The 25,805-nt window shown below is 41.7% G+C and overlaps 1 long non-coding RNA gene across 2 annotated transcripts; it reads left to right on the top strand.

Annotated features, from left to right (window-relative positions):
• The first annotated feature begins 220 nt into the window (after positions 1 to 220).
• LOC115102126 (uncharacterized) lies at positions 221 to 20,736 on the top strand. Of its 2 annotated transcripts, XR_003859408.2 has the most exons (5): positions 221 to 478; positions 1,032 to 1,110; positions 17,342 to 17,541; positions 18,172 to 19,435; positions 19,556 to 20,736. It is a non-coding gene; the product is annotated as an uncharacterized LOC115102126 (long non-coding RNA). The 2 variants fall into 2 exon arrangements; XR_010460145.1 differs by having other exon boundaries at positions 221 to 1,110.
• The last annotated feature ends 5,069 nt before the right edge of the window (positions 20,737 to 25,805 follow it).

Here is a 25,805-nt window from a genome sequence, read left to right as displayed (position 1 = left end):
ACTGCTTCAACACTGATCTAGAGTAGCTTAATAGAAACAGCACACAATGAAGTACAAACAGCCTGCTTCCTCTGTTCCCCCATTGGCAAGCTCTCACAAGCTGATTTTTCTACTTCCTTTTTGCAAGTGCTGCATAAATGTAAAACAACAACAACATGTGACTCAAACTGTGCCTTCAAAAGCCCCACTATCCTTAATTACCAGTTCAGTTCTTGGATAACATATGCTCTCAAAGTGGTGGGGGAGAGAGGGCTGGTGTTTGAGAGTTACTTTACACTGTGCTTCCCCGGCTCTGCAACAACATCAAGCCACGGCATGAATAATGCAGGCTGTTTTGTTTTGTGCTATGAATCCATTGACGGCATGATGGGATGAAGTGCACATTTAAATATATTGATTTGATTCTTTTTTGATTTGTTAGTGTGGAAATAACTGAGAGGCAGGGCCAGGCGAGGGAGAACCCCTATTGATATATGAGGTAAGTAGAGGCATATGGAAACATGAATTACTCTATAAATCAAAGCAAAAGGAGTGGGACCAGAATATGAGAAAATTGATGATAAATACAATTTGATCTCATTAATGGGTACATTCCAGCATCCAATTTAGAGAGAGCACAATGCTGATATGGTGAACAGAAACAAATAAAAGAAAAGCGTTGTGGCAATTACCTCATTGTTAACCTTGCTGTGTATGTAGTGAAGTACTATGAGATTAGCTAACTAAGATCAAGAAATGGTAATGAGAAGCGAATGTAAAACACAAGTATTATTTTAATAGCTTGTAAAGGGAATGGATTCACATACAAGGCTTGAACTTAAATGACATTAACACTGTTTTCATAACGTTCGCATGATGAGATAGAGAGACATAATATGTATATAGACATAATATGACATTTGACATTATTCTTTTGTAACTTTTGTAAGTGTAATGTTTACTGTTAATTTTGTATTGTTTATTTCACTTTTGTTTATGATCTATTTCACTTGCTTTGACAAAGTAAACATATGTTTCCCATTCCAATAAAGCTCCTTAAATTGAAATGTAATTGAGAGAAAGGCCATGCACCAACAGTCCATGGGGAGGAGAGAGAGCGAGAGAGGCAGTGTAAGTATCTCACCAGAGCAGGTAAAAACAAGACATAGTGAATCTAAGACCCTTTTATAACTTTTTGACCAAAATCTGAGTTGTAACCAATAGCATTACTGTTGAGTTAAATTCCAATCAGATACAGTATCAGACCTACAGGATGAAAAGACAACAGCATCACTTGCTTCACAGGTATGTGACAAGGAAGGGTTGGTGAGATAATGCAGCATTCCTAAGACAACAAAGGAACCCTTGCATACAGTGTTGATAAAAGAGAGGTCGGGGTTTGGGCCGCCTACATATATGCATTTACTGTGTATCAATAGACTGTATTTACCAGTTTCCCCCTTTTGTCTTCTGTATCACTATTGTTTTTACGGTGGGAGGAATGCTTACAAATGTACTACCATGGTATCCCCTTCATCCTTGTTATTGTAGGCCTCTGGGTGTTTTACAAACACTACATGCACACTCAGCAAATTTTGCACATTTTCTTATTCATACCCTTTTGTCCAATTAATCTTGATTCATCTTTATTGAGGCGTTAGAGAATGGACGGAAATAAAAAAGCCCTTTGTGTTCTAATATGCTGTTGGCCCCAGCCAGTGTGTTATTAGGCTGAACTCAGCTAAATGTACATCCTTCACTTTGGGTATTCCTCATTGCTCTCCTGGCGTATCTTCAGCACTTTCATTATGTGACAAACACATTTTTGCTACAATATGCTGGGTTATTTAATGGAACCATTGTGGCTGAGCTGGTAGGGGATTAGGGGTAATCCATGGAGGAACTTTGCAGATAAGTGGAAAAATAAAGGCATTAGCAGGAGCCTCTATTCAGGGGAACAGTTCATTTTCTTCATAAATGTTTGGTCCAGCAATTCATCACACAAGTGTAAGCTATATTTAAGCGTGGATTCTCACAGACAAATGGGAAAATTTAGAGTTGGAACAGAAAGAGGGAGTGCGGGCACACACAACACACACACACACACACACACACACACACACACACACACACACACACACACACACACACACACACACACACACACACACACACACACACACACACACAGACTCATAGAACCTGAATTTCCTATAAGAGTGTAACAACCCCCAACCTCAGAACCAGGTGTAGAGTAGACCCAAACTCATCATATCTGACATAGGGAAATGCTTTAATTTTGTGTGTATGCGCATGTAGGTCCCATACATGTGTAGATCCCATGTGGCTCAGATGGTAGAGCATGGCACTTGCAATGCCAGGGTTGAGGGTTTGATTCCCGTGGGGGACCAATATGAAAATATATTTACTCTTAACCTGGTAAAATGTAGGTGTATTTGTTATCTGTTTTAGCCTCTAATGTTCCAAACACAGGCCCCTCTCTTTCCAATTCGTTGTTTACATCCCTCTGCCTTTGCTACCAGGTGACTGACCATCATAGAGATAAGAGGAAAGACGCTAAAAAACAGTCAGGCTCAGACCCAAAAGTAAACAAACAATCAATACAGTTAAATAATCGATAGGATTTATTAACACATATTTCCTTAATAGATCACACCATGCTTTTAAAAATGTTGATTAGGTATAGTGGTTTTAAGGAATTTGTCAAAGAGGTTTCTGTTAGTGTTGGTGGTATATCTAATGTGCTTTCTTGTTTTGTTGTTGTTGAGCACTCTGTCAAATCGGGTTGGAAAAACACTTTGAATAAAGAAAACAATTATTATAATTAGATAAAAGGTGGGTCATGATTCACAGCAGAACATCAACAATTTATATTCATTTTCCTACCAATTGAACATAATCATATCTTGTTTAGTGTGAAATTCTGAATTATGTACATGAACGAAACACATAGGGGCACAGATTACACAAAGACGATATAGTCTTATGTTAGCGTGAGTTGGTTAGCTACATTTTTGTGTGGCATTTGTGCATTTGTTTCCGGTTTCATAATTGACTGTAATTCATTTACAGTTCTAAAGACCCTGAACTCCATTTTATTTATTGAACCCCTTACCCCTTGTAGCTATTTTTCTTACTGGTTTTTTTCATGTGGTATTCTTCTTTAAGCAGCCTGGTGAATGCCCCATGCGCATAGTGGAGCCTTTCAAATGTGATTAGTTAGATTGACTCAAATTAAGACCAGGGAATTCAAAGCCACTTTAAGTTTGCTATTCAGATGCTCTGTTATGTCCTCACTCCAAGCCACATCCATTTATTTAGTCCCCTGCCAACCTATTAGGCAACTTGTAATGTAGATGTGAGGGAATTGGCAAACTTATTATTGTAATAACTATTTAATGTGTGACAGTTATCCCTTGTCTATTCAAATTACTGCTCAAGAGGCCTCAGTTTAGGTTCATGAAAAGTTGATAGAAAATGAAGAGCGAGTGAAACAGAGTATTGAAGGAACTAAAGCTTACAGCACAGTGGGATTTGGAATAGAGTGTTAAAAAGGTAGTATATCATGGATCAACGATAGCACTCTGTAAAACACATTGCTTACATAGGGGAACCTCAGACAGATTTGATCAACCTCGAAATTCAACAAAACAAAGCCAAAACACGGGACATTCAATGAAAAATTAAGATAAAAAAGAAAAATGCATAATTTCAGCAAACACCCAGGAGAGCGACTTGGAAGATGCACACGCAAAATTAAAACATTGACTGCTGACTAATGAGAGACAAATGAATTCACTGAGATAAATTGTTCATTAGTGTTTCACATTGGTAGTTTGGCTGGGGTTTGAAAAGTTCAATGCAATTTACAAAATTGATGATTTTGTCTGTCTAATTTGACTGGTAGCCATCCTTATAGGACCTGGAGTTTTTCCAGAACACTTGACATTACCAGGAATTACTCCCCGTTCCTGTAACGAGTGATGACTGACAATGTAAAAAAACAGAAGTACCTTATTTACATAACTATTCAGACCCTTTGCTATGAAACTCGAAATTTAGCTCAGGAACATCCTGTTTCCATTGACCATCATTGAGAGTCCACCTGTGGTAAATTCAATTGATTGGACATGATTTGGAAAGGCACACACCTGTCTATATAAGGTCCTACAGTTGACAGTGCATGTCAGAGAAAAAACTAAGCCATGAGGTCGACCAAGAACCCGATGGTCACTCTGACAGAGCTCTAAATTTCCTCTGTGGAGATTGGAGAACCTTCCAGAAGGACAACCATCTCTGCATCTCTCCACCAATCAGGCCTATATGGTAGAGTGGCCAGATGGGAGCCACTCCTCAGAAAAAGGCAACTGACAGCCCGTTTGGATTTTGCCAAAAGTATTGAAGACTCTCAGACCATGAGAAACAAGATTCTCTGGACTGATGAAACCCTTTGGCCTGAATGCCAAGCATCACGTCTGGTGTAAACCTGGCACCATCCCTATGGTGAAGCATGGGGGTGGCAGCATCATGCTATGGGGATGTTTTTCAGCAGCAGGGACTGAGAGACTAATCAGGATCGAGGCAAAGAGCAAAGTACAGAGAGATCCTTGATGAAAACCTGCTCCACAGCGCTCAGGACCTCAGACTGGGACGTAGGTTCATCTTCCAACAGGACAACAAACCTAAGTACACAGCCAAGACAACGCAGGAGGGGCTTCGGGACAAGTCTCTGAATGTCCTTGAGTGGCCCAGCCATAGCCCAGACTTGATCCCGATCGAACATCTCTGGAGAGACCTGAAAATAGCTGTGCATCAATACTCTCCATCCAACCTGACAGAGCTTGAGAGGATCTGCAGAGAGGAATGAGAGAAACTCCCCAAATACAGGTGTGCCAAGCTTATACCCAAGAAGACTCGAGACTGTAATCGCTGCCAAAGGTGCTTCAACAAAGTACTGAATAAAGGGTCTGAATTCTTATGCAAATGTAATATTTTATTTTTTATTTTTAATACATTTTAAATATATATATTTACATGTTTTTAAACCCTTATTTTTGGCACTAAACAGTCTCCATAAATATACTTTAATTAATTTTTTCAACTGGTACTGGGCGGCCTTCAGATGAGTCTTGTGAGGCCTGTAGAGCAAAACAGAGAACACCATCTTGTTCATGAGAGTCTCATCTTTCTATGTAGGGGTAATAATACACGGAACAAAAATATAAACGCAACATGTAAAGTGTTAGTCACATGTTTCATGAGCTGAAATAAAAGACCTCAGAATTTTTCCACATGCACAAAAATCTTCTTTATCTCTATTTCTGTGAACAAATTTGCTTGAATCCCTGTTAGTGAGCATTTCTCCTTTACCAAGATAATCCATCCATCTGGTCATTACACAGGTGCACCTTGTGCTGTGGACAATAAAAGGCCACTCTAAAATGTGCAGTTTTGTCACACAACATAATATCACAGATGTCTCAAAGTTTGACAACAAACACAATTTAATTTGATCTATGTTAATTTTAATGCACAGAGACACTGTGATGAGATCCTGAAGCCCAATGTTGTGCTATTCATCCACCGCCAGCACCTCATGTTTCAGCATGATTATTTATGGCCCCAAATCGCAAGAATCTGTACACAATTCAAGTAAACTGAAAATGGCCAAGTTCTTTCTTGGCCTGCATACTCACCAGACATGAAACCCACTGAGTATGTTTGGGATGCTCTGGATTGACGGTTACAACTGCCTGTTCCATTTCCCGTCAATGTCCAGCAACTTCGCACAGCCATTAAAGAGTGGGAAAATATTCCACAGGCCGCAATCAACAGCCTTATCAACTCTATGTAAAGGAGATGTGTTGTGCTGCATGAGGCAAATGGTGGTCACACCATTGTATTTTTTTATTTTTTTATTTCACCTTTATTTAACCAGGTAGGCTAGTTGAGAACAAGTTCTCATTTGCAACTGCGACCTGGCCAAGATAAAGCATAGCAGTGTGAACAGACAACACAGAGTTACACATGGAGTAAACAATTAACAAGTCAATAACACAGTAGAAAAAAGGGGAGTCTATATACAATGTGTGCAAAAGGCATGAGGAGGTAGGCGAATAATTACAATATTGCAGATTAACACTGGAGTGATAAATGATCAGATGATCATGTACAGGTAGAGATATTGGTGTGCAAAAGAGCAGAAAAGTAAATAAATAAAAACTGTGGGGATGAGGTAGGTGAAAATGGGTGGGCTGTTTACCAATAGATTATGTACAGCTGCAGCGATCGGTTAGCTGCTCAGATAGCAGATGTTTGAAGTTGGTGAGGGAGATAAAAGTCTCAACTTCAGCGATTTTTGCAATTCGTTCCAGTCACAGGCAGCAGAGTACTGGAACGAAAGGCGGCCGAATGAGGTGTTGGCTTTAGGGATGATCAGTGAGATACACCTGCTGGAGCGCGTGCTACGGATGGGTGTTGCCATCGTGACCAGTGAACTGAGATAAGGCGGAGCTTTACCTAGCATGGCCTTGTAGATGACCTGGAGCCAGTGGGTCTGGCGAAGAATATGTAGCGAGGGCCAGCCGACTAGAGCATACAAGTCGCAGTGGTGGGTAGTATAAGGTGCTTTAGTGACAAAACGGATGGCACTGTGATAAACTGCATCCAGTTTGCTGAGTAGAGTGTTGGAAGCAATTTTGTAGATGACATCGCCAAAGTCGAGGATCGGTAGGATAGTCAGTTTTACTAGGGTAAGCTTGGCAGCGTGAGTGTAGGAGGCTTTGTTGCGGAATAGAAAGCCGACTCTTGATTTGATTTTTGATTGGAGATGTTTGATATGAGTCTGGAAGGAGAGTTTACAGTCTAGCCAGACACCTAGGTACTTATAGATGTCCACATATTCAAGGTCGGAACCATCCAGGGTGGTGATGCTGGTCAGGCAGCGAACGGTTGAAAAGCATGCATTTGGTTTTACTAGAGTTTAAGAGCAGTTGAAGGCCACGGAAGGAGTGTTGTATGGTATTGAAGCTCGTTTGGAGGTTAGATAGCACAGTGTCCAAGGACGGGCCGGAAGTATATAGAATGGTGTCGTCTGCGTAGAGGTGGATCAGGGAATCGCCCGCAGCAAGAGCAACATCATTGATATATACAGAGAAAAGAGTCGGCCCGAGAATTGAACCCTGTGGCACCCCCATAGAGACTGCCAGAGGACCGGACAGCATGCCCTCCGATTTGACACACTGAACTCTGCAAAGTAATTGGTGAACCAGGCAAGGCAGTCATCCGAAAAACCGAGGCTACTGAGTCTGCCGATAAGAATATGGTGATTGACAGAGTCGAAAGCCTTGGCAAGGTCGATGAAGACGGCTGCACAGTACTGTCTTTTATCGATGGCAGTTATGATGTCGTTTAGTACCTTGAGTGTGGCTGAGGTGCACCCGTGACCGGCTCGGAAACCAGATTGCACAGCGGAGAAGGTACGGTGGGATTCGAGATGGTCAGTGACCTGTTTGTTGACTTGGCTTTCGAAGACCTTAGATAGGCAGGGCAGAATGGATATAGGTCTGTAACAGTTTGGGTCCAGGGTGTCTCCCCCTTTGAAGAGGGGGATGACTGCGGCAGCTTTCCAATCCTTGGGGATCTCAGACGATATGAAAGAGAGGTTGAACAGGCTGGTAATAGGGGTTGCGACAATGGCGGCGGATAGTTTCAGAAATAGAGGGTCCAAATTGTCAAGCCCAGCTGATTTATACGGGTCCAGGTTTTGCAGCTCTTTCAGAACATCTGCTATCTGGATTTGGGTAAAGGAGAACCTGGAGAGGCTTGGGCGAGGAGCTGCGGGGGCCGGAGCTGTTGGCCGAGGTAGGAGTAGCCAGGCGGAAGGCATGGCCAGCCGTTGAGAAATGCTTGTTGAAGTTTTCGATAATCATGGATTTGTCGGTGGTGACCGTGTTTCCTAGCCTCAGTGCAGTGGGCAGCTGGGAGGAGGTGCTCTTGTTCTCCATGGACTTCACAGTGTCCCAGAACTTTTTGGAGTTGGAGCTACAGGATGCAAACTTCTGCCTGAAGAAGCTGGCCTTAGCTTTCCTGACTGACCGCGTGTATTGGTTCCTGACTTCCCTGAACAGTTGCATATCGCGGGGACTGTTCGATGCTATTGCAGTCCGCCACAGGATGTTTTTGTGCTGGTCGAGGGCAGTCAGGTCTGGAGTGAACCAAGGGCTGTATCTGTTCTTAGTTCTGCATTTTTTGAACGGAGCATGCCTATCTAAAATGGTGAGGAAGTTACTCTTAACCTCTTAAGTCGACCCTCTACTTTTTTGAACATTCTGTTAAAAATCGCGCAACATTTCAGCGCCCTGCTACTCATGCCAGGAATATAGTATATGCATTTGCTTAGTCTGTGTGGATAGAAAACACTCAGACGTTTATAAAACTGGTTAAATCACTGCTGTGGCTTTACCAGAACGGCATTTACATCGAAAAGCACAGGAAAAACTGATCACTGAAAATGGGAAAATATATCCATGCGCTACTTGAACCCATTGATAAAGGTGAACCACAATTAATTGACTGAGGTTGCAGTACCTACAGCTTCCACACGGTGTCTAGAGTCTTGTCATTTCCCTTCGAGTTTTTTCTTGGTCAAACACATGCAGGGCACCGTATCTCCTCAGGTCTAGGACCGGATATTTTCGTTGAGTTTCATTTTTCCAGACGGACAGCTAATGATCTTTACATCGCCTCCTGATGAATTTTATCGCTTATTAACGTTTACTAATACCTAAAGTTGCATTACAAACGTATTTCGAAGTGTTTTGTGAAAGTTTATCGTCGACTTTTTGAATTTAAAAAAATGACGTTACGTTTTGAAACGATGTTTTTTTCGTTTATCACACAGTCTACATATAACGATATCTAGGCTTTATATGGACCGATTTAATCTAAATAAAGACCCAAATAGTGTTTATGGGACATCTAGGAGTGCCAACAAAGAAGATGGTGAAAGGTAATGAATGTTTTCTATTTTATTGTGCGGTTTGTGTAACGCCGAAATGCTAATTATTTTGTTTACGTCCCCTGTGGGTCTTTTGGGGTGTTACATGCTATCAGATAATAGCTTCTCATGCTTTCGCCGAAAAGCATTTTAAAAATCTGACTTGTTGCCTGGATTCACAACGAGTGTAGCTTTAATTCGATACCCTGCATGTGTATTTTAATGAACTTTTGAGTTTTAACTAATACTATTAGCATTTAGCGTAGCGCATTTGCATTTCCAGAGCTCTAGTTGGGACGCAAGCGTCCCGAGTAGAAGCAAGAGGTTAAAGAATGACCAGGCATCCTCAACTGACGGGATGAGGTCAATGTCCTTCCAGGATACCCGGGCCAGGTCGATTAGAAAGGCCTGCTCACAGAAGTGTTTTAGGGAGCGTTTGACAGTGATGAGGGGTGGTCGTTTGACTGCGGCACCGTAGCGGATACAGGCAATGAGGCAGTGGTCGCTGAGATCCTGGTTGAAGACAGCAGAGGTGTATTTGGAGGGCCAGTTGGTCAGGATGACGTCTATGAGGGTGCCCTTGCTTACAGAGTTAGGGTTGTACCTGGTGGGTTCCTTGATGATTTGTGTGAGATTGAGGGCATCTAGCTTAGATTGTAGGACTGCCGGGGTGTTAAGCATATCCCAGTTTAGGTCACCTAACAGAACAAACTGAAGCTAGATGGGGGGCAATCAGTTCACAAATGGTGTCCAGGGCACAGCTGGGAGCTGAGGGGGGTCGGTAGCAGGCGGCAACAGTGAGAGACTTATTTCTGGAGAGAGTAATTTTCAGAATTAGTAGTTCGAACTGTTTGGGTATGGACCTGGAAAGTATGACATTACTTTGCAGGCTATCTCTGCAGTAGACTGCAACTCCTCCCCCTTTGGCAGTTCTATCTTGACGGAAGATGTTATAGTTGGGTATGGAGCCAGGATTCAGACACGGCAAGGACATCAGGGTTAGCAGAGTGTGCTAAAGCAGTGAGTAAAACAAACTTAGGGAGGAGGCTTCTGATGTTGACATGCATGAAACCAAGGCTTTTTCGATCACAGAAGTCAACAAATGAGGGTGCCTGGGGACATGCAGGGCCTGGGTTTACCTCCACATCACCCGCGGAACAGAGAAGGAGTAGTATGAGGGTGCGGCTAAAGGCTAAAGGCTATCAAAACTGGTCGCCTAGAGCGTTGGGGACAGAGAATAACTAAGAAATAACTAAGAGGAGCAGGTTTCTGGGCATGGTAGAATATATTCAGGGCATAATGCGCAGACAGGGGTATGGTGGGGTGCGGGTATGGCGGAGGTAAGCCCAGGCACTGGGTGATGATGAGAGAGGTTTTATCTCTGGACATGCTGGTTGTAATGGGTGAGGTCACCGCATATGTGGGAGGTGGGACAAAGGGGGTATCAGGGGTATGAGGAGTGGGACTAGGGGCTCCATTGTGAACTAAAACAATGATAACTAACCTGAGCAACAGTATACAAGGCATATTGACATTTGAGAGAGACATACAGCGAGGCATACAGTAATCACAGGTGTTGAATTCGGAAAGCTAGCTAAAACAGTGGGTGAGACAACAGCTAATCAGCTAGCATAACAACAGCAGGTAAAATGGCATTGACTAGGCAACGGGGCCGACAGATAAAACGAACAAGCAGAATGGAGTACCGTGATTAATGGACAGTCCAGCGTGCATCAGCTATGTAGCCAAGTGATCAGAGTCCAGGGGCAGCGGTTGATGGGGCAGGGGGGCTGGACTGGCGAGTGTTATCCAGGTTAAGAAACTAACAATGACTAAATAGCTTGTAGCTAGTTAGCTGGTTAGCTTCTGGAGGTTCTTGAGTGTGTTCTAAAAATTAAAAATAATAGCGATTCCGTATCACATTGGGTGAGGCAGGTTTCCGGAAGGTATAAACAAATTTTTTAAAATCGGGAAGAGATAGAAAGTACATATGGGCCACTGCGTGTTTGGGAGGCCTGTGCTAACGGTTAGCAGGCCTGTGCTAACAAGCTAACAGATTAGCAGGCCGGGGTAAACAAGGTAGTAGTTAGCGGACCTGGGTTAAACAAGCTAGCAGTTAGCATGCCGAATTAGCAAGCAAGGAGATAGCGAGGGCTAGAGAGTTAGCCTTTGGAGGACGTCGCGGTGGGGTGAGTCTGTTTATTCCTCTTAATGCAGTGACATCGATAGACCGGTCGTGAGTCCGGGTATTGTAGCCCAGGAGTATGCTAGGAGCACAGGAGGTCTGGCCGGGTTAGCTTCAAGCTACGTGGGTGGAAACGCTAGCCAGGAGTAATCGACCAGGGTTGCGGTTTAGCTCGATAGCTAGTTGTGAAGATCCAGCTGAAAAATGTTCCTTGTACGGTGGGAATCCGGGGATAAAAAATTAATTGGTCCGTTATGCTCTGGTTAGCGTCGCGTATGAAAAATTATAAATACAAAAATTAATTACTTAAAAATCATACAATGTTATTTTCTGGATTCCGTCTCTCACAGTTGAAGTGTACCTATGATAAAAATTACAGACCTCTACATGCTTTGTAAGTAGGGAAACCTGCAAAATCTGCAGTGTATCAAATACTTGTTCTCCCCACTCTATGTAGCTAGCTACCTAGCTAAACAATGAACCATAATCCCAACTCATAACGTTACTACCCTGCATGAATCTGTAGATAGCTAAAGTTGACCAACTAGGTTCAATGTCAGCTAGCTAGCTAACATTAGGCTGTAACTAGCAATGCAAATGGCATGAGAGACGAATATTATTATACACAGATCATACACATAATGTTAGCTAGTGAGCCAGTCAGTTAACGTTAGCTAGCTATCTAACAGCAATGAAACGGCTTTCTGACAAAATTTGAAATGTATAATACCTGAAAACGTAGCTAGCTAGACTCTCTTACCCGTTTACATGAATGAACTCTTCTCCCTCTATGTCACAGATGCCATGGTTGCCCTTAGTTTGATGATGTAATCCGGAGATTGGTGTTTTATACAACAGCCCTCTGTGTGTTCTCTTTTTGACTCCATCTGCATATTTTCAATCAAATCCCAAACTTTTCTCCACCTTCTTAGCTATCATACTCTGCTTCCACCGGACATTCCACTGATTTCAAAACCCTGTCCTCCAGTAAGTGGAGAGCATTAGCAACACTTCTGCAGTTCTTTGTGATATCTTTAAAAAAAAGATGCGTTAGAAAGGATCACCTACACATACTGAGCTTCTCATGTTATAGACAGAATCGTGCTACAAGGCAGACCAATCCGAACTCATCTCTCGGCATGTCCAGCCCATCCATTATCCCAGCCAACCATGGCTAACGGAAAGGTTACTGCCTTTTTCTGTGGCTAAAGCAACTAGGCTCGTAATTTAACTATTTTATTAGAATTTACAGATGACATACAAGTTTGTTATTAAGGCACATGACATTTCACGTTCCAGAAGAAATGTCTTCCCAAAAATGCATTTGGATTAAAAAAAACATTTACTTTCAAATGCATTTCCTGTGAAGTAGAGCCTAGTTTCTTGAAACGAGTCACACATTTTTGTTCAGTTACCATTCGGACGATACCAATCGATTTTGTAAGAAGACCAATTTTAGGGATGTCCCATGGTCTGACAAACACCACTCTAGCTCTGTCACCTTTCACCGCAGATTTGGAAGTGCCCTGATGTGGTGGCTTGAGATGCATCCAATGCAAAAAAAAGAAGATATCCCTAGCTTAAACGGACAGATTTTTATGGGGATTTAAAAGAAAATCTAATTAAATTTCCATGGGGGCACAGACATCAACTATAGGGGGTTAAATAGTTTTGCCTGATGCTTAACCTGCTAAACTACAGCATCTACATTGTAAATTGTGTCAGCTGTGTCTGAGTTAATGCTATGACTTTAAGAGGTGGGGCTGAGCCTTTGAGATTCACACCAAGTCTGTCCCCTGTCTGTCATAGAATGCATTAGCAGGTCAGGCAACTTTTCAAGACAGCAGGATGGATGACACTGGAAAGTAAGAAAAATGTGCAGTCTACTGGGACATCACAACATGTCCCCTCATGTCACCTCTTCATGTTCTAATGAAAAGCACCATGGAGTGGGTGTCATGCGCGAAACCGACAGCTTGACAACGGGTCTTTCATCTCTTCCCCGAAGACTCTCAAATCTCACAATCGACTGTAGAGGAAAAAAAGAGAGAACAATACAGAGGAATGTTTTGAACATATGAGCAGGGGTCAGCTAAGCTGAGATGAGGAGCGCTGCTCTCACTCACGGTCGCCTGCTAGTTAAACATAGCCCAGCAGCTCCTCACATCCTCTTTTACAAATGGCAATGCCACCTCACTCTGGAGGGCGTTGTCATGGTGACAGTGACAAGAGGGCCCAGACGGCAGACGCACTGTTAGCGCTCGTTAGGGTCAACTCCTCAAGGAATGAAATAAATAAACATAAAAAGAAAAAAGGAAAAGTTTTGACGGTGTGGAGGAGTGCTAGAACGTCTCCTTTTTCTCCTCCTGTCTTGAAGGGGGGGCTGTGAACCCAAGCGTTTGAGCTGTGAACCTGTGTGACACAGCTGCATTTTCTGCTGCTAATGATTTCTTACAAAAAGTGGATCAGAGCTGAACGCTTTTCACAAGTTGCAGAGCCAATCACCGTCGCTCTCCCCCAGCTCCTTCCACAATGAACTGGGCTGCTCTACCCCAGCTCCTCCACAGAGTTCTGGGAGGAGTCTGTTGTCAGTGCTGTAACAATTAATTCTATGTGACAAGTTTTTCAGAGCCTGCTACAATATTCCATGGCAACATACTCCTGTACCACCCATCACTTACAATGTAGTAGTAGTAGTAGTAGCAGTAGTAGCAGAAGTAGTACTGTAGCAGTAGTAGTAGTAGCAGTAGTAGCAGTAGAAGTAGCAGTAGTAGTAATAATAGTAGTAGTAATAGCAGTAGTAGTAGTAGCAATAGTAGTAGCAGCAGCAGCAGTATTAGTAGTAGTAGTAGAAGTATCAGTAGTAGTAATAATATTAGTAGTAGCAGTAGTAGTAGCAGTAGTAATAGTAGTAGCAGTAGCAGTAGTAAGCAGCACTAGCAGCAGAAGTAGTAGTAGTAGTAATAATATTAGTAATAGTACATTTACATTTAAGTCATTTAGCAGACGCTCTTATCCAGAGCGACTTACAAATTGGAGTAGTAGTAATAGTAGTAGTAGTAGTAGTAGTAGTAGCAGCAGTAGTAGAATAGTAATAGAAGTAGCAGTAGTAGTAACAATAGAAATAGTAGTAGTAGTAGCAGTAGTAGTACTAGTAGCCGCTGCCGTAGTAGTGTGTGGGGGATAGAAAGAGAAGTTTGTCCTAGTTTATGCACTTGTGTGTGTGTATATAGAGGACACTGCAAATCCTGCCATATAAAAACAAACAAAACAATTAAATTAATGTTTACCAGTCTCACTTCGTTAGCTTCAGAACATCTGTTGAATTCAGCTCTGTGATCACTGGCAACGTAACGGAAAGGAAGCCAGAAACACTACATAAAAGTTTTGATCAGTGTGTAAATTAAAGGGGTCAACCAGGTGCAGAGCCATTTGCTGCTCATACAGATCCTAACAATACACTGACCATGGGTGAGCACCAAGGACTCAGGGATGAGCTGAGATACAGTATGTATCAACGTGCATGAGTTGGGTTGTATGCATGGAGTTTGTTTGGTGAAATGTTTGCGAGTAACTGTTCTTTGTAGTGTTTCTGGTTGACTAGGCTGGACCAACTACATTTTGACTATATTCAGGTGCCTGGAGAGAATGTTCACTTTAATTTCCTTAAATGAAAATGTTATTTGGTGACGGAGAGTGAAATGATTATTTACGGGCCCATCTCAACAATGGATAGAGAATATAGGCTATAGCAGGGGTACTCAACTCTTACGCTACGAGATCCAGAGCCTGCTGGTTTTCTGTTCTACCTGATAATTAATTGCACACACCTGGTGTCCCATCTCTAAATCAGTCCCTGATTAGAGGGGAACAATGAAAAAATGCAGTGGGACTGGCTTCGAGGTCCAGAGTTGAGTTTCAAGGGGCAATATGCTGCCTCATCGTCATCGGTGATCAGGCCAATCACCGCGGTGTAGTCAGCAAAGTTAATGATGATGTTGGAGTCGTCCGCGACCACGCAGTCGTGGGTGAACAGGGAGTACAGGTGGGGACTAAGCACGCTCCAATGAGGGACCAGCGTATTAAGGTTCAGCGTGGTGGAGGTGTTGTTGCCTACCCTCACCACCTGGGGGTGGCCTGTCAGTAAGTCCAGGATCCAGTTACAGAGGGAGGTGTTCAGTCCCAGGGTCCTGATCTTAGTGATGAGCTTGGAGGGCACTATGGCGTTGAACGCTGAACTATAGTCAATGAACAGCATTTTCACGGAGACGTTCTCTTTGTCCAGGTGGGAGAGGGCAGTGTGGAGTGCAATAGAGATTGTGTAATCTGTGGATCTGTTGGGGCGGTATGTGAATTAGAGTGGGTCCAGGGTGTCTGGGACGCTGGTGTTGACATGAGCCAAGTCCAGCCTTTCAAAGCATTTCATGGTTATATATGTGAGTGCTATGGGAAGATAGTCCTAGTAATCCGTCTGGCCCCTCTGCCATTTGAATGTTAACCTGTTTAAAGGTCTTACTCACATCGACTATGGAGAGCGAGATCACACATCAGGAACAGCTGGTGGTCTCATGCATAGTTCAGTGCTGCTTGCCTTGAAGCGAGTGTAGAAGGAATTTAGCTCTTCTGGTAGGCTTGCATCACTGGGAAGCTCGCGGCTTTGTTTCCCTTTGTAATCGTTGATAGTTTGCAAGACTTGCCACATCCGACGAGCTTCAGAGCTGGCGTAGTAGGATTCCATCTTTGTCCTGTATTGATGTTTTGACTGTTTGATGGCTTGTCGGAGGTTGTAGCGGGATTTGTCTGTCAAGTGTCTTCACGGACATTTTCAAACTCTGCCTGACCCAGTCTGTAATATCTATCTGTTTTAATAAGCAGACCCCATTTTCTTGTTTGCTTATTGACCTATACAACTCATTGAGTGCAGTCTTAGTGCCAGCATCGGTTTGTGGTGGTAAATACATAGCTACGAAAAATGTAGATGTAAACAGTAGTAACAAATAGTATGGTCAACAGCTTATCATGAGGTACTCTAACTCAGGCGAGCAAAACATAGAGACTTCCTTAACATTAGAGATCGCGCACCAGCTGTTGTTAACAAAAAGACACACACCTCCCCCTTAATCTTACCCGAAGCAGAAAACCATCTAGAAAAATCAGCTAGATGTACAGTACCAGTCAAAAGTTTTGATACACCTACTCATTCAAGGATTTTTCTTTATTGTTTTACTATTTTCTACATTGTAGAATAATAATGGAAACATCAAAACTATGAAATAACACATATAGAATCATATAGTAACCAAAATAGTGCAAAAAATATATATATATCATATATTTGAGATTTTTCAAAGTAGCCACCCTTTGGCTTGATGACAGCTTTGCATACTCTTGGCATTCTCTCAACCAGCTCATCTGGAATGATTTTCCAACAGTCTTGAAGGAGTTCCCACATATGCTGAGCACTTGTTGGCTGCTTTTCCTTCACTCTGCGGTCCAACTCATCCCGAACCATCTCAATTGGGTTGAGGTCGGGTGATTGTAGAGATCAGGTCATCTGATGCAGCACTCCATCGCTCTCCTTCTTGGTCAAATGTCTATTTTTTAACGAGATCACACTCTCTAAGATTTAAATTACCTCTCTGTCTGTCTTTCCCTAGTTGAGCAGTTTGACGAAGTTGGGTAAAGTTTGGAAGGAAAGATGTATTTGTGACCCGATTCTTGAAACTAGTCATATGTCGCAAGTCACAACCTCACAGGAGAGCCTTTTGAACATAAACATGTTTATTTAAATGAAAATGTGATTTTGGCAGAAATGCGATCTCGAGCATGTGAACTTTCATGTGCCTTAATATCAAACTTGTACGTCATCTGTAAATACGATACATTATGAAAAATAAATAAATTACGAGCCTAGTTGGTTTAGCCACAGAGAAAGTCATCAACCTTCCCGCTAGCCATGATTGGCTGAGATAAGGAGTGGGCTGGACATGCCGAGAGATGAGTTTGGATTGGTGTGGCATCTTGTATCTATAAAATGAATAGCCCATAATGCCTAGATAATCCTTTCTACTGCTTTAAATTTTTTTTAACATTAGCCATGGAGAACTGCAAATATGTTGCTACTGCTCTCAATAACATTGCTCCCCTGAATTTATCAGGTACTATCGACAAAGGACAGTGGTAAAAAGTTGGACTACTTTCTGGACGATGAATGCTGACTCACTCTCACTCGGAAAATAACACGTTTTGAAATCAGTGGAACACAACAGGCCAAACAAGCTGTGCAAACTAAACGGAAACACAGGATGTCTTATAAAAGGTTTGCAGTCTGCGGTGAAGCTTTCATCCATGTATACAGGTAAGAATCTAGCTACAGATTCAGATATTAAATACGTTTCTAATTTAGTCAGAAAGTTGTTTTCATTGCAAGCTAAAGCTTGCTGTTAGCTAGCCAGCTAGAGTTCGATGGCTGGCTTGCTAACTAACATTAAACTTAACGTTATTTAGTTAACTTTAGCTTGCTGTGACAATCGGTTTGTATTGCTAGTAACATTACACTATGGATTGGGATTATAGTTCATTTTTTAGCTAGCTAATGTTAACATTACATGTCTAAACAAAATATCCCAAGTTAAAGCTTGCTGTTAGCTAGCTAATGTTAGCTGAGGTTAGGTGGCTGGCTTGCAAACTAACATTAACTTATGTGTATGAGGTGTGTGTAACATTAGTGATGTTTTTTAGAATGCCATTTCGCATGGCTAAATAGCTAGCTAACATGGAACCTATTGGTTAACTTTAGCTAGCTATGCCAATTGGTTTGTATTGCTAGTTAAAGCTTTCTGTTAGTTAGCCAGCTGACATTAGGTGGCTGGCTAGCTACAGTAGCTAACATTACCTGTATGAACTGTGTGTAGTGAACCTCAGAATGCCATTTCACATCTAATTTATAATAGTGCTAAAATATTTGTATCTGGAATTTATCTTTCAGCATCAATTAGTAGAACATGCCTGACTCTAATCCACCAGTCATACAGTCATCAAAAAGAGAGCTAGCGCAAGCAAAGGCAGCAGCGCAGTCATCAACTACATGCGCCATTTCTTCACCTACTACAGAGTTGGGATAACACGTATGAACCTGAATTGTGATAACTGCAGTGGCCAAAACAAGAACAATTTTGTGCTCTGGTATTGTGCCTGGTGGACCATGCACAGGCTCCACCACAATCTGGACCTTCACTTCCTGATCACTGTTAGGGTTGCGTCAATTCGAATCTGGTATCAGGATAAATATGATATTGAGTCACCGATTGTGTACTATGTATTTTTTATTAGCTAAGTAATAAGTGGTAAATGCAATTTTCGTATATACGGGCTCTCTGTCCCACCTCACAGGGCAAACAGAGAACTGACTTGTTCCTGACAAATATATTATAATATACTCTGATGACAGAAGTAGTTCCTGCTTCCGAGCAGGCCTGTCAGAGTAGAGACTGGGCGTGGTTTAGACTCACCCAGCCTATCGTTGATTGTTGGCGCAGAGCTGGTCCCATCCCGCGGGCGCTCCAGTGGTCAGTCGTTGTAGTTGTGTAGAATATACAGTTATCAGGCACCTGGCTCCTGTTATCTAACAAAAGACCGTTTGTTCTCGCAACACTACGTTCTGAATGTGACCCCCCCCCAACTCATTGCACAGTTCCTGTCTTCATGTTATTCTGTATTTTTCCATCATGAGAAAGGCTCATGGCCCTGAAACTGTTAACAATGTCTCAAGTCAGCTATGTTGCATAACACATATACCCACACAAGCCAACAGCAAATAATATTCCATCACATATGATATGGTAAGGGCTATAGTGTATAACACAGAACCTCACAATCCCCCTTTGGCGCCCAATGAATTGTGATAACTGCAGTGGCCAAAACAAGAACAATGTTGTGCTCTGGTATTGTGCCTGGTGGACCATGCACAGGCTCCACCACAATCTGGACCTTCACTTCCTGATCATAGACCACCTCCAGTTTGCACCCAACTGGTGCTTCGGCCTCATCAAGCAGCGCTTCAGAAAGACCAGAGTGGACTCTTTGTCTGAGATTGCTGGTATTGTGAAGGACAGCACTGTGACAGCAGTCAACATCCCACAGCTGGTTGGACTGGAGGATGGTACAGTGCTGGTGGAAAGCTATGGCTGGCAACAACACCTGACTCTGTACTTCAGGCTGCTGCCACAGATCAAGCTGTACCAGCACTTCAGGTAAACGATAATGTTCATTGTGTGAGGTTATTCTTATCTAAACTTGGGAGGTGAATTGATGTGATAATGTCTTCGTATTTTTTTTCAACTTGTTCCCTGTTTTACACCTTCGACGCTCAGGAGCCTTGTGATGTCGCCAAAGAGCGTTCGGACTGTCAGGACCAGGTTTCAGCTGCTGCGCAACACTGACATCCTTCCTCCCATAGATAGTCTGCCTGCAAAAGCACCACCTGGACTGGACACACCTAGACAAACAGTCTTTTTGGGAAGATCAGGGAGTTTTGCGACGAAGAGGCTATGGACATCACATGCACTGCACCAAAGTCAAGGGCAGGACAGAAACAGGCTCTCCGAAAATAGATTCCCTTGTTCATGCGTGGTTTGGACGGACCAGTCATCAGCGCTATCTGCAGTGCCTCTATTCACATGACTCTCTCCTAACACACACGCCATATGTTGCTGCTACTATTGTTTATCCCTGCTGCTCAGCCACTTCACCCCTGATTGTATGCCTATAATTACCTCGTCTATCACTGATATTGTTATTGATATTGTTCTTGTATATACAGTACTGTATATTTTATTTGTACTGATACTATCTATTTCTAATATTGCTACAATACAAGTAACCATTCGGCTGTACAGTTTACACCTTCTGTAGAGACCATCCACTTAGCAAGACTTGGCAAAATATTGATATATGAAATGAATATTGATGTCTGGTTGTAACATGATTTTGTGACATAACCACAACAATATCATGTGACTGTATCAAGTGTCCACCAAATAAATATATGGCGCATGCAGCTGTTTATGTACAGTACTGTTTATGTACAGTATGGTTTACGTACAGCAAAAAAAACTCACTCAGTTTGCATGGACTTAACTTATGTATAGAATACTATATGATAAGTGCATGTGTAACAGTATATAAAGTATGCTAATGTACTGGTGTGAAGGCATTTGGGCAGTGGTGTAAAGTAATTAAGTAGTACTTTAAAGTATTTTTTACTTAAGTCATTGTTTATGGTATCTGTACATTACTTTACCATTTATTTTTTGGGCAATTTTTACTTCACTACATTCATAAAGAAAATAATGTACTTTTTACTCCATACATTTTTCTTGACACCACAAAGTACTCGTTACATTTTGACAGGAAAATTTTCCAACTCACACATCCCTGTACATCCCTACTGTCTCTGATCTGGCAGACTCACTAAACACAAATGCTTAATTTGTAAATTATGTCTGAGTGTTGGTGTGTGCCTGGCTCTCTGTCAATAAAAATAATAAAATAGTGCAGTCTGGTTTGCTTAATATACCGTATTTGAAATGGTTAATATTTTTACTTTAACTTTTGATACTTAAGTTCATTGTGCCCCTGGCTATCCGTCAATATATAAATAATTAAAGCAAAATACAATTGTGCCGTCTGGTTTGTTAAATATAAGGAATTTGAATTGATTTATAATTTTACTCAAGTATGATAATTTAGTGCTTTTTCCACCACTGGATGTGGCTGGGGGTTATAGCATTTATTTCACATGACCCATACATTTAGACAAGTGTGTCTGGGTAAAAGGCATCTAATATTTATAAAATATTTTTTTATCTGGAAACTCTGTTTACCTTGAATTGTTCCTTATTGTAGGTTACTACCACTTTCAGTCTTAACCTTTACTACACTACTCACTGTTTAGCACATGTGAATCCTTAAAGAGATGGGTGGGGCTGGCTTAAGAGTGTTTTGCTACATATGACCTAAACGAGGTGGTGAGTTACATCTGTGCAATATTTCCTACCCCGCCCATTTCTCTCCATGCCCTGACTCCCATGCCACTTTCCCTCCCATCTCTACCTCCCTCTTTCCCTCCCATTTCTCCCTCTCCTCCTGAACCCTCTCTTCCATGACACATGTAGAATAGACAGACAGAGGAGTTAATAAAGCATGAAGCCATGCTGTTATGTCTGGCAGCTCTGCAGGCATATTGTAGACAAAGTCAAGTTTCACCACACAAATGTTTTATTAACGCTTCAGGAAAATAATTATATATAAGTTGCTTTTGCGGCTCCACAAACAAGATATGTTGACATTAATTAATGGAACTATGTTTTGATTTCCTGTTGACATTCATGCCGCTATTTACATATGAAAATGTGAGTATTTTCCCCTTCCAACTTTCTAACCCGTTTAATCTATACCAACATAAATCAAATAAAATGTTATTTGTCACATGCTTCATAAACAGTGAAATGCTTAATTACGGGCCCTTCCGAACAATGCAGAGAGAAAGAAAGAAGATAAATAATAGAAAAGTAATAACACATAATAAAAGCAATAACAAATACACAATGAGTAACAATAACTTGGCTATATACACAGAGTAGACCTACCGGTACCGTGTTGATATACAGGGGTACGAGGTAATTGAGGTTGAAATGTACATATGCATTGCATTCAGAAACTATTCAGACCCCTTCACTTTTTCCATATTTTGTTATGTTATAGCCTTATTTTAAAATGGACTGAATAAAAAAATTTCCTCATCAATCTACACACACACACAAGTACTGAGTAAAGGGTCTAAATACTTATTTCAATGTCTATAAACCTGTTCTTGCTTTGTCATTATGGGTTATTCATGAGGGAAAAACATTTTTTAATCCATTTTAAAATAAGGCTGTAATGTAACAACATACTTTCCGAATGCACTGTAACTAGGAATAAAGTGACTAGGCAACAGGATAGATAATAAACAGTAGCAGCAGCCTAGGTGATGGGTAAAAAAAGTTATTGCAAAAAGGGTCAATGCAGATTGTCCCGGTAGCTATTTAGTGAACTATTTAACTAACTATTTAGCAGTCTTAAGGCTTGGGGCTTGGGGGTAGAAGCTGTTCAGGGTCCTGTTTGTTACAGACTTGGTGAATCAGTACCGCTTGCTATGCGGTAGCAGAGAGAACAGTCGATGACTTGGGTGGCTGGAGTCTTTTACAATTAATGAGGTTTTCCTCTGACACCGCCTGGTATAGAGGTCCCGGATGGCAGGGAGCTTAGCCCCAGTGATGTACTGGTGCTATTAGTATCTTACAAATGTCCGTTTTTTGTTGCTTGAAGCCAGGCCTAGCGAATTAGTTTTTCCTTCCGAGTGCTCTAAGGCACTGCATCTCAGTGAGACCCTGGTTAGATTCCAGGCTGTATCACAACCGGCCGTGATTAGGAGTCCCATAGGGCGGTGCACACTTTTCCCAGCATCGTCCGGGTTGGGGTTTGGCCGGGGTAGGCCATCATTGTAAATAAAAATTTGTACTTAACTGCCTTGCCTAGTTAAATAAAGGTAAAAAAGTGCTTTATTACAGACATGAATACTCCTCAGTTTCATCAGCTGTCTGGGTGCCTGGTCTCAGACGATACCGCAGGTGAAGAAGCCGGATGTGGAGATCCTGGGCTGGTGTGGTGGTCTGTGGTTGTTTAAGTCGGTTGGACGTTGTTATATAAATAATCTAATATGAAGCGTTACTAGCAGACCAAAGCTCTGGTTACAGTCAAGTCTAGAGCCTGTGTGCAATAACATGATTATCCGAAGGACACACAGTTGCCATCACGCAAATATACTCCCCTGTAAACTACAAAGAGCAGCCTGCAACAATAACGAGCTTAGAAGTGCCAAGCTATCTCACTGACATTGAACCCAGCATGCACTCCTGCAAAGACAGGAAACACCTGGGCCTAAAGCAGACATTACCAATATCCACGTTTCCTTGACACACACATTTCATGAGCACTGTACACACACACTCTACCTCCCCCCTACTGGTCGGGTGCCAAGAGCAAAGGACTTTGCTGTGCACCAATGGGGCCCGCTCTGGCTAGAGCAAGGCCCGCCTCCAACTCTTCAGGACCAGTCAAAAGACCAACACGACGAGACTCCACCTACATTATTCTGTGTATACATTCTGCTGTAAACTCTGGCTGAGCAGCCTAATTATTCTGACTCCTCACAGGAGTCACATTCCTTAGGTCCGTGCACGATAAACGGCAGGACAAGATATCTTTGACCAATAAACAGCCTTTTTGATACACCTGATTCCACTCTGTCCAGCGTCGTTGTTTTGCATTCCCTCTCCAGTATGAAACACTAACAACGTACTGCCAAATTCTTTAAAACGACTTGGGAGGCGGCTTATTGTAGAGAAATGAACATTCAATTCTCTGGCAACAGCTCTGGTAGATATTACTGCAGTCAGCATGCCAATTGCGTACTCTCTCTAAACTTGAGACACCTGTGTAATGATCAGGATGTTTAATCAGATTCTTGATATGCCACACCTGTCCAATGGATGGATTATCTTGGCAAAAAATGCTCAGTAACAGTAATATTAACAAATTTGTGAACAAAATTGTAGATAAATAAGCTTTTTGTGTGGTTGTAACATTTCTGGTATATTTTATTTCAGCTCATGAAACATGGGACCAACACTTTACATGTTGCATTTATATTTTTGTTTAGTGATTATAAATACATCACAAATATTCAACGTTGGTTCAATTTAATTTCATTGAAATGACATGGAAACAACTTTGATTCAACTGGTATGTGCCCAGTGGGATGTATTACTCCGAGAGTAATTAAAAGTAAAGAATGATTGACCTTCAATCAAAAGTAATTAAATTAATCTGTTGAAATATAGAAACATCTTAATTAATGACAAATGTGAAATGTTACACACACACACGCACACACACACACACACACGCACGCACGCACGCACGCACGCACGCACGCACGCACGCACGCACGCACGCACGCACACACACACACACACACACACACACACACACACACACACATACACACACATATAGCCCCTAGGGGCCCAAGGTAATGAGTGGGTATGACAACTTTGACAGTTCTCTTACCTATGTAAACGAATGCTAGAGCTACTGTAACGTTACCAAGCTAAGCAGCAAGTATTGATAGCCACAAGTTAGCAGTTTCTATTTAAATTATACTGTTCGAAAACCAGTAGGCTCTGGATCTTCTTAAGGTTAGGGGGTTCCGCCAGCGGAAAAAAATTGTATATTTTCTAAATATTTAACTTTTATACATTCACAAGTGCAATACACCAAATTAATGCTTAACTTCTTGTTAATCTATTCATCATGTCCGATTTCAAAAAGGCTTTACAGCGAAAGCACACCATCTGGTTATGTTAGGTCATTTTCCAGCCAAAGAGAGGAGTCTCAAAAAGCAGAAATAGAGATAAAATGAATCACTAACCTTTGATCTTCATCAAATGGCACTGGTAGGACTTCATGTTACACAATACATGTATGTTTTGTTCGATAAAGTTCATATTTATATCCAAAAATCTCAGTTTACATTGACGCGTTATGTTCAGTAATGTTGTGCCTCGAAAACATCCTGCGAATTTGCAGAGAGCCACATCAATTTACAGAAATACTCATCATAAACTTTGATAAAAGATACAAGTGTTATGCACAGAATTAAAGATGTACTTCTCCTTAATGCAACCGCTGTGTCAGATTTCAAAAAAGCTTTATGGAAAAAGCACACCATGCAATAATCTGAGTACAGCGCTCAGACACAAAAACAAGCCATACAGATACCCGCCATGTTGTGGAGTCAGTAAAAGTCAGAAATAGCGTTATAAATATTCACTTACCTTTGATGATCTTCATCAGAATGCACTCCCAGGAATCCCAGTTCCACAATAAATGTTTGTTTTGTTCGATGAAGTCCATCATATATGTCCAAATACCTCCTTTTTGTTCACGCTTTTAGTTCACAAATCCAAATTCAAGAGGCGCGGGCAAGTCCAGGCGAAAGTTCAGATAAAAAGTCCAAAATGTTATATTACAGCTCGTAGAAACATGTCAAACGATGTATAGAATCAATCTTTAGGATGTTTTTATCATAAATCTTCAATAATGTTCCAACCGGACAATTCCTTTGTCTTTAGAAATGAAAAGGAACAGAGCTTGCTCTCACGGCCGTGCACATGATTTAGCTCATGGCCTTCTACCAGACCCCTGACTCAAACAGCTCTTATTCTATCCCCCTTCACAGTAGAAGCCTGAAAGGTTCTAAAGACTGTTAACTTCTATGGGAAGCCTTGGGAAGTGCAATATGACCCCATTTACACTGTATCTTGGAAAGGCAATGAGTTGAAAAACTACAAACCTCAGATTTCTCACTTCCTGGTTGGATTTTTCCCAGGTTTTCACCTGCCATATGAGTTTTGTTATACTCACAGACATCATTCAAATATTTTTAGAAACTTCAGAGTGTTTTCTATCCAATACTAATAATAATATGCATATATTAGCTTCTGGGCCTGAGTAGCA

The sequence above is a fragment of the Oncorhynchus nerka genome, linkage group LG20 (genome assembly GCF_034236695.1).
Source record: "Oncorhynchus nerka isolate Pitt River linkage group LG20, Oner_Uvic_2.0, whole genome shotgun sequence".
In the NCBI taxonomy this organism is placed as follows: Eukaryota; Metazoa; Chordata; class Actinopteri; order Salmoniformes; family Salmonidae; genus Oncorhynchus; species Oncorhynchus nerka.
Note: the sequence above shows the minus strand (reverse complement) of the source record. Positions and strands in the feature narration are given on the sequence as shown.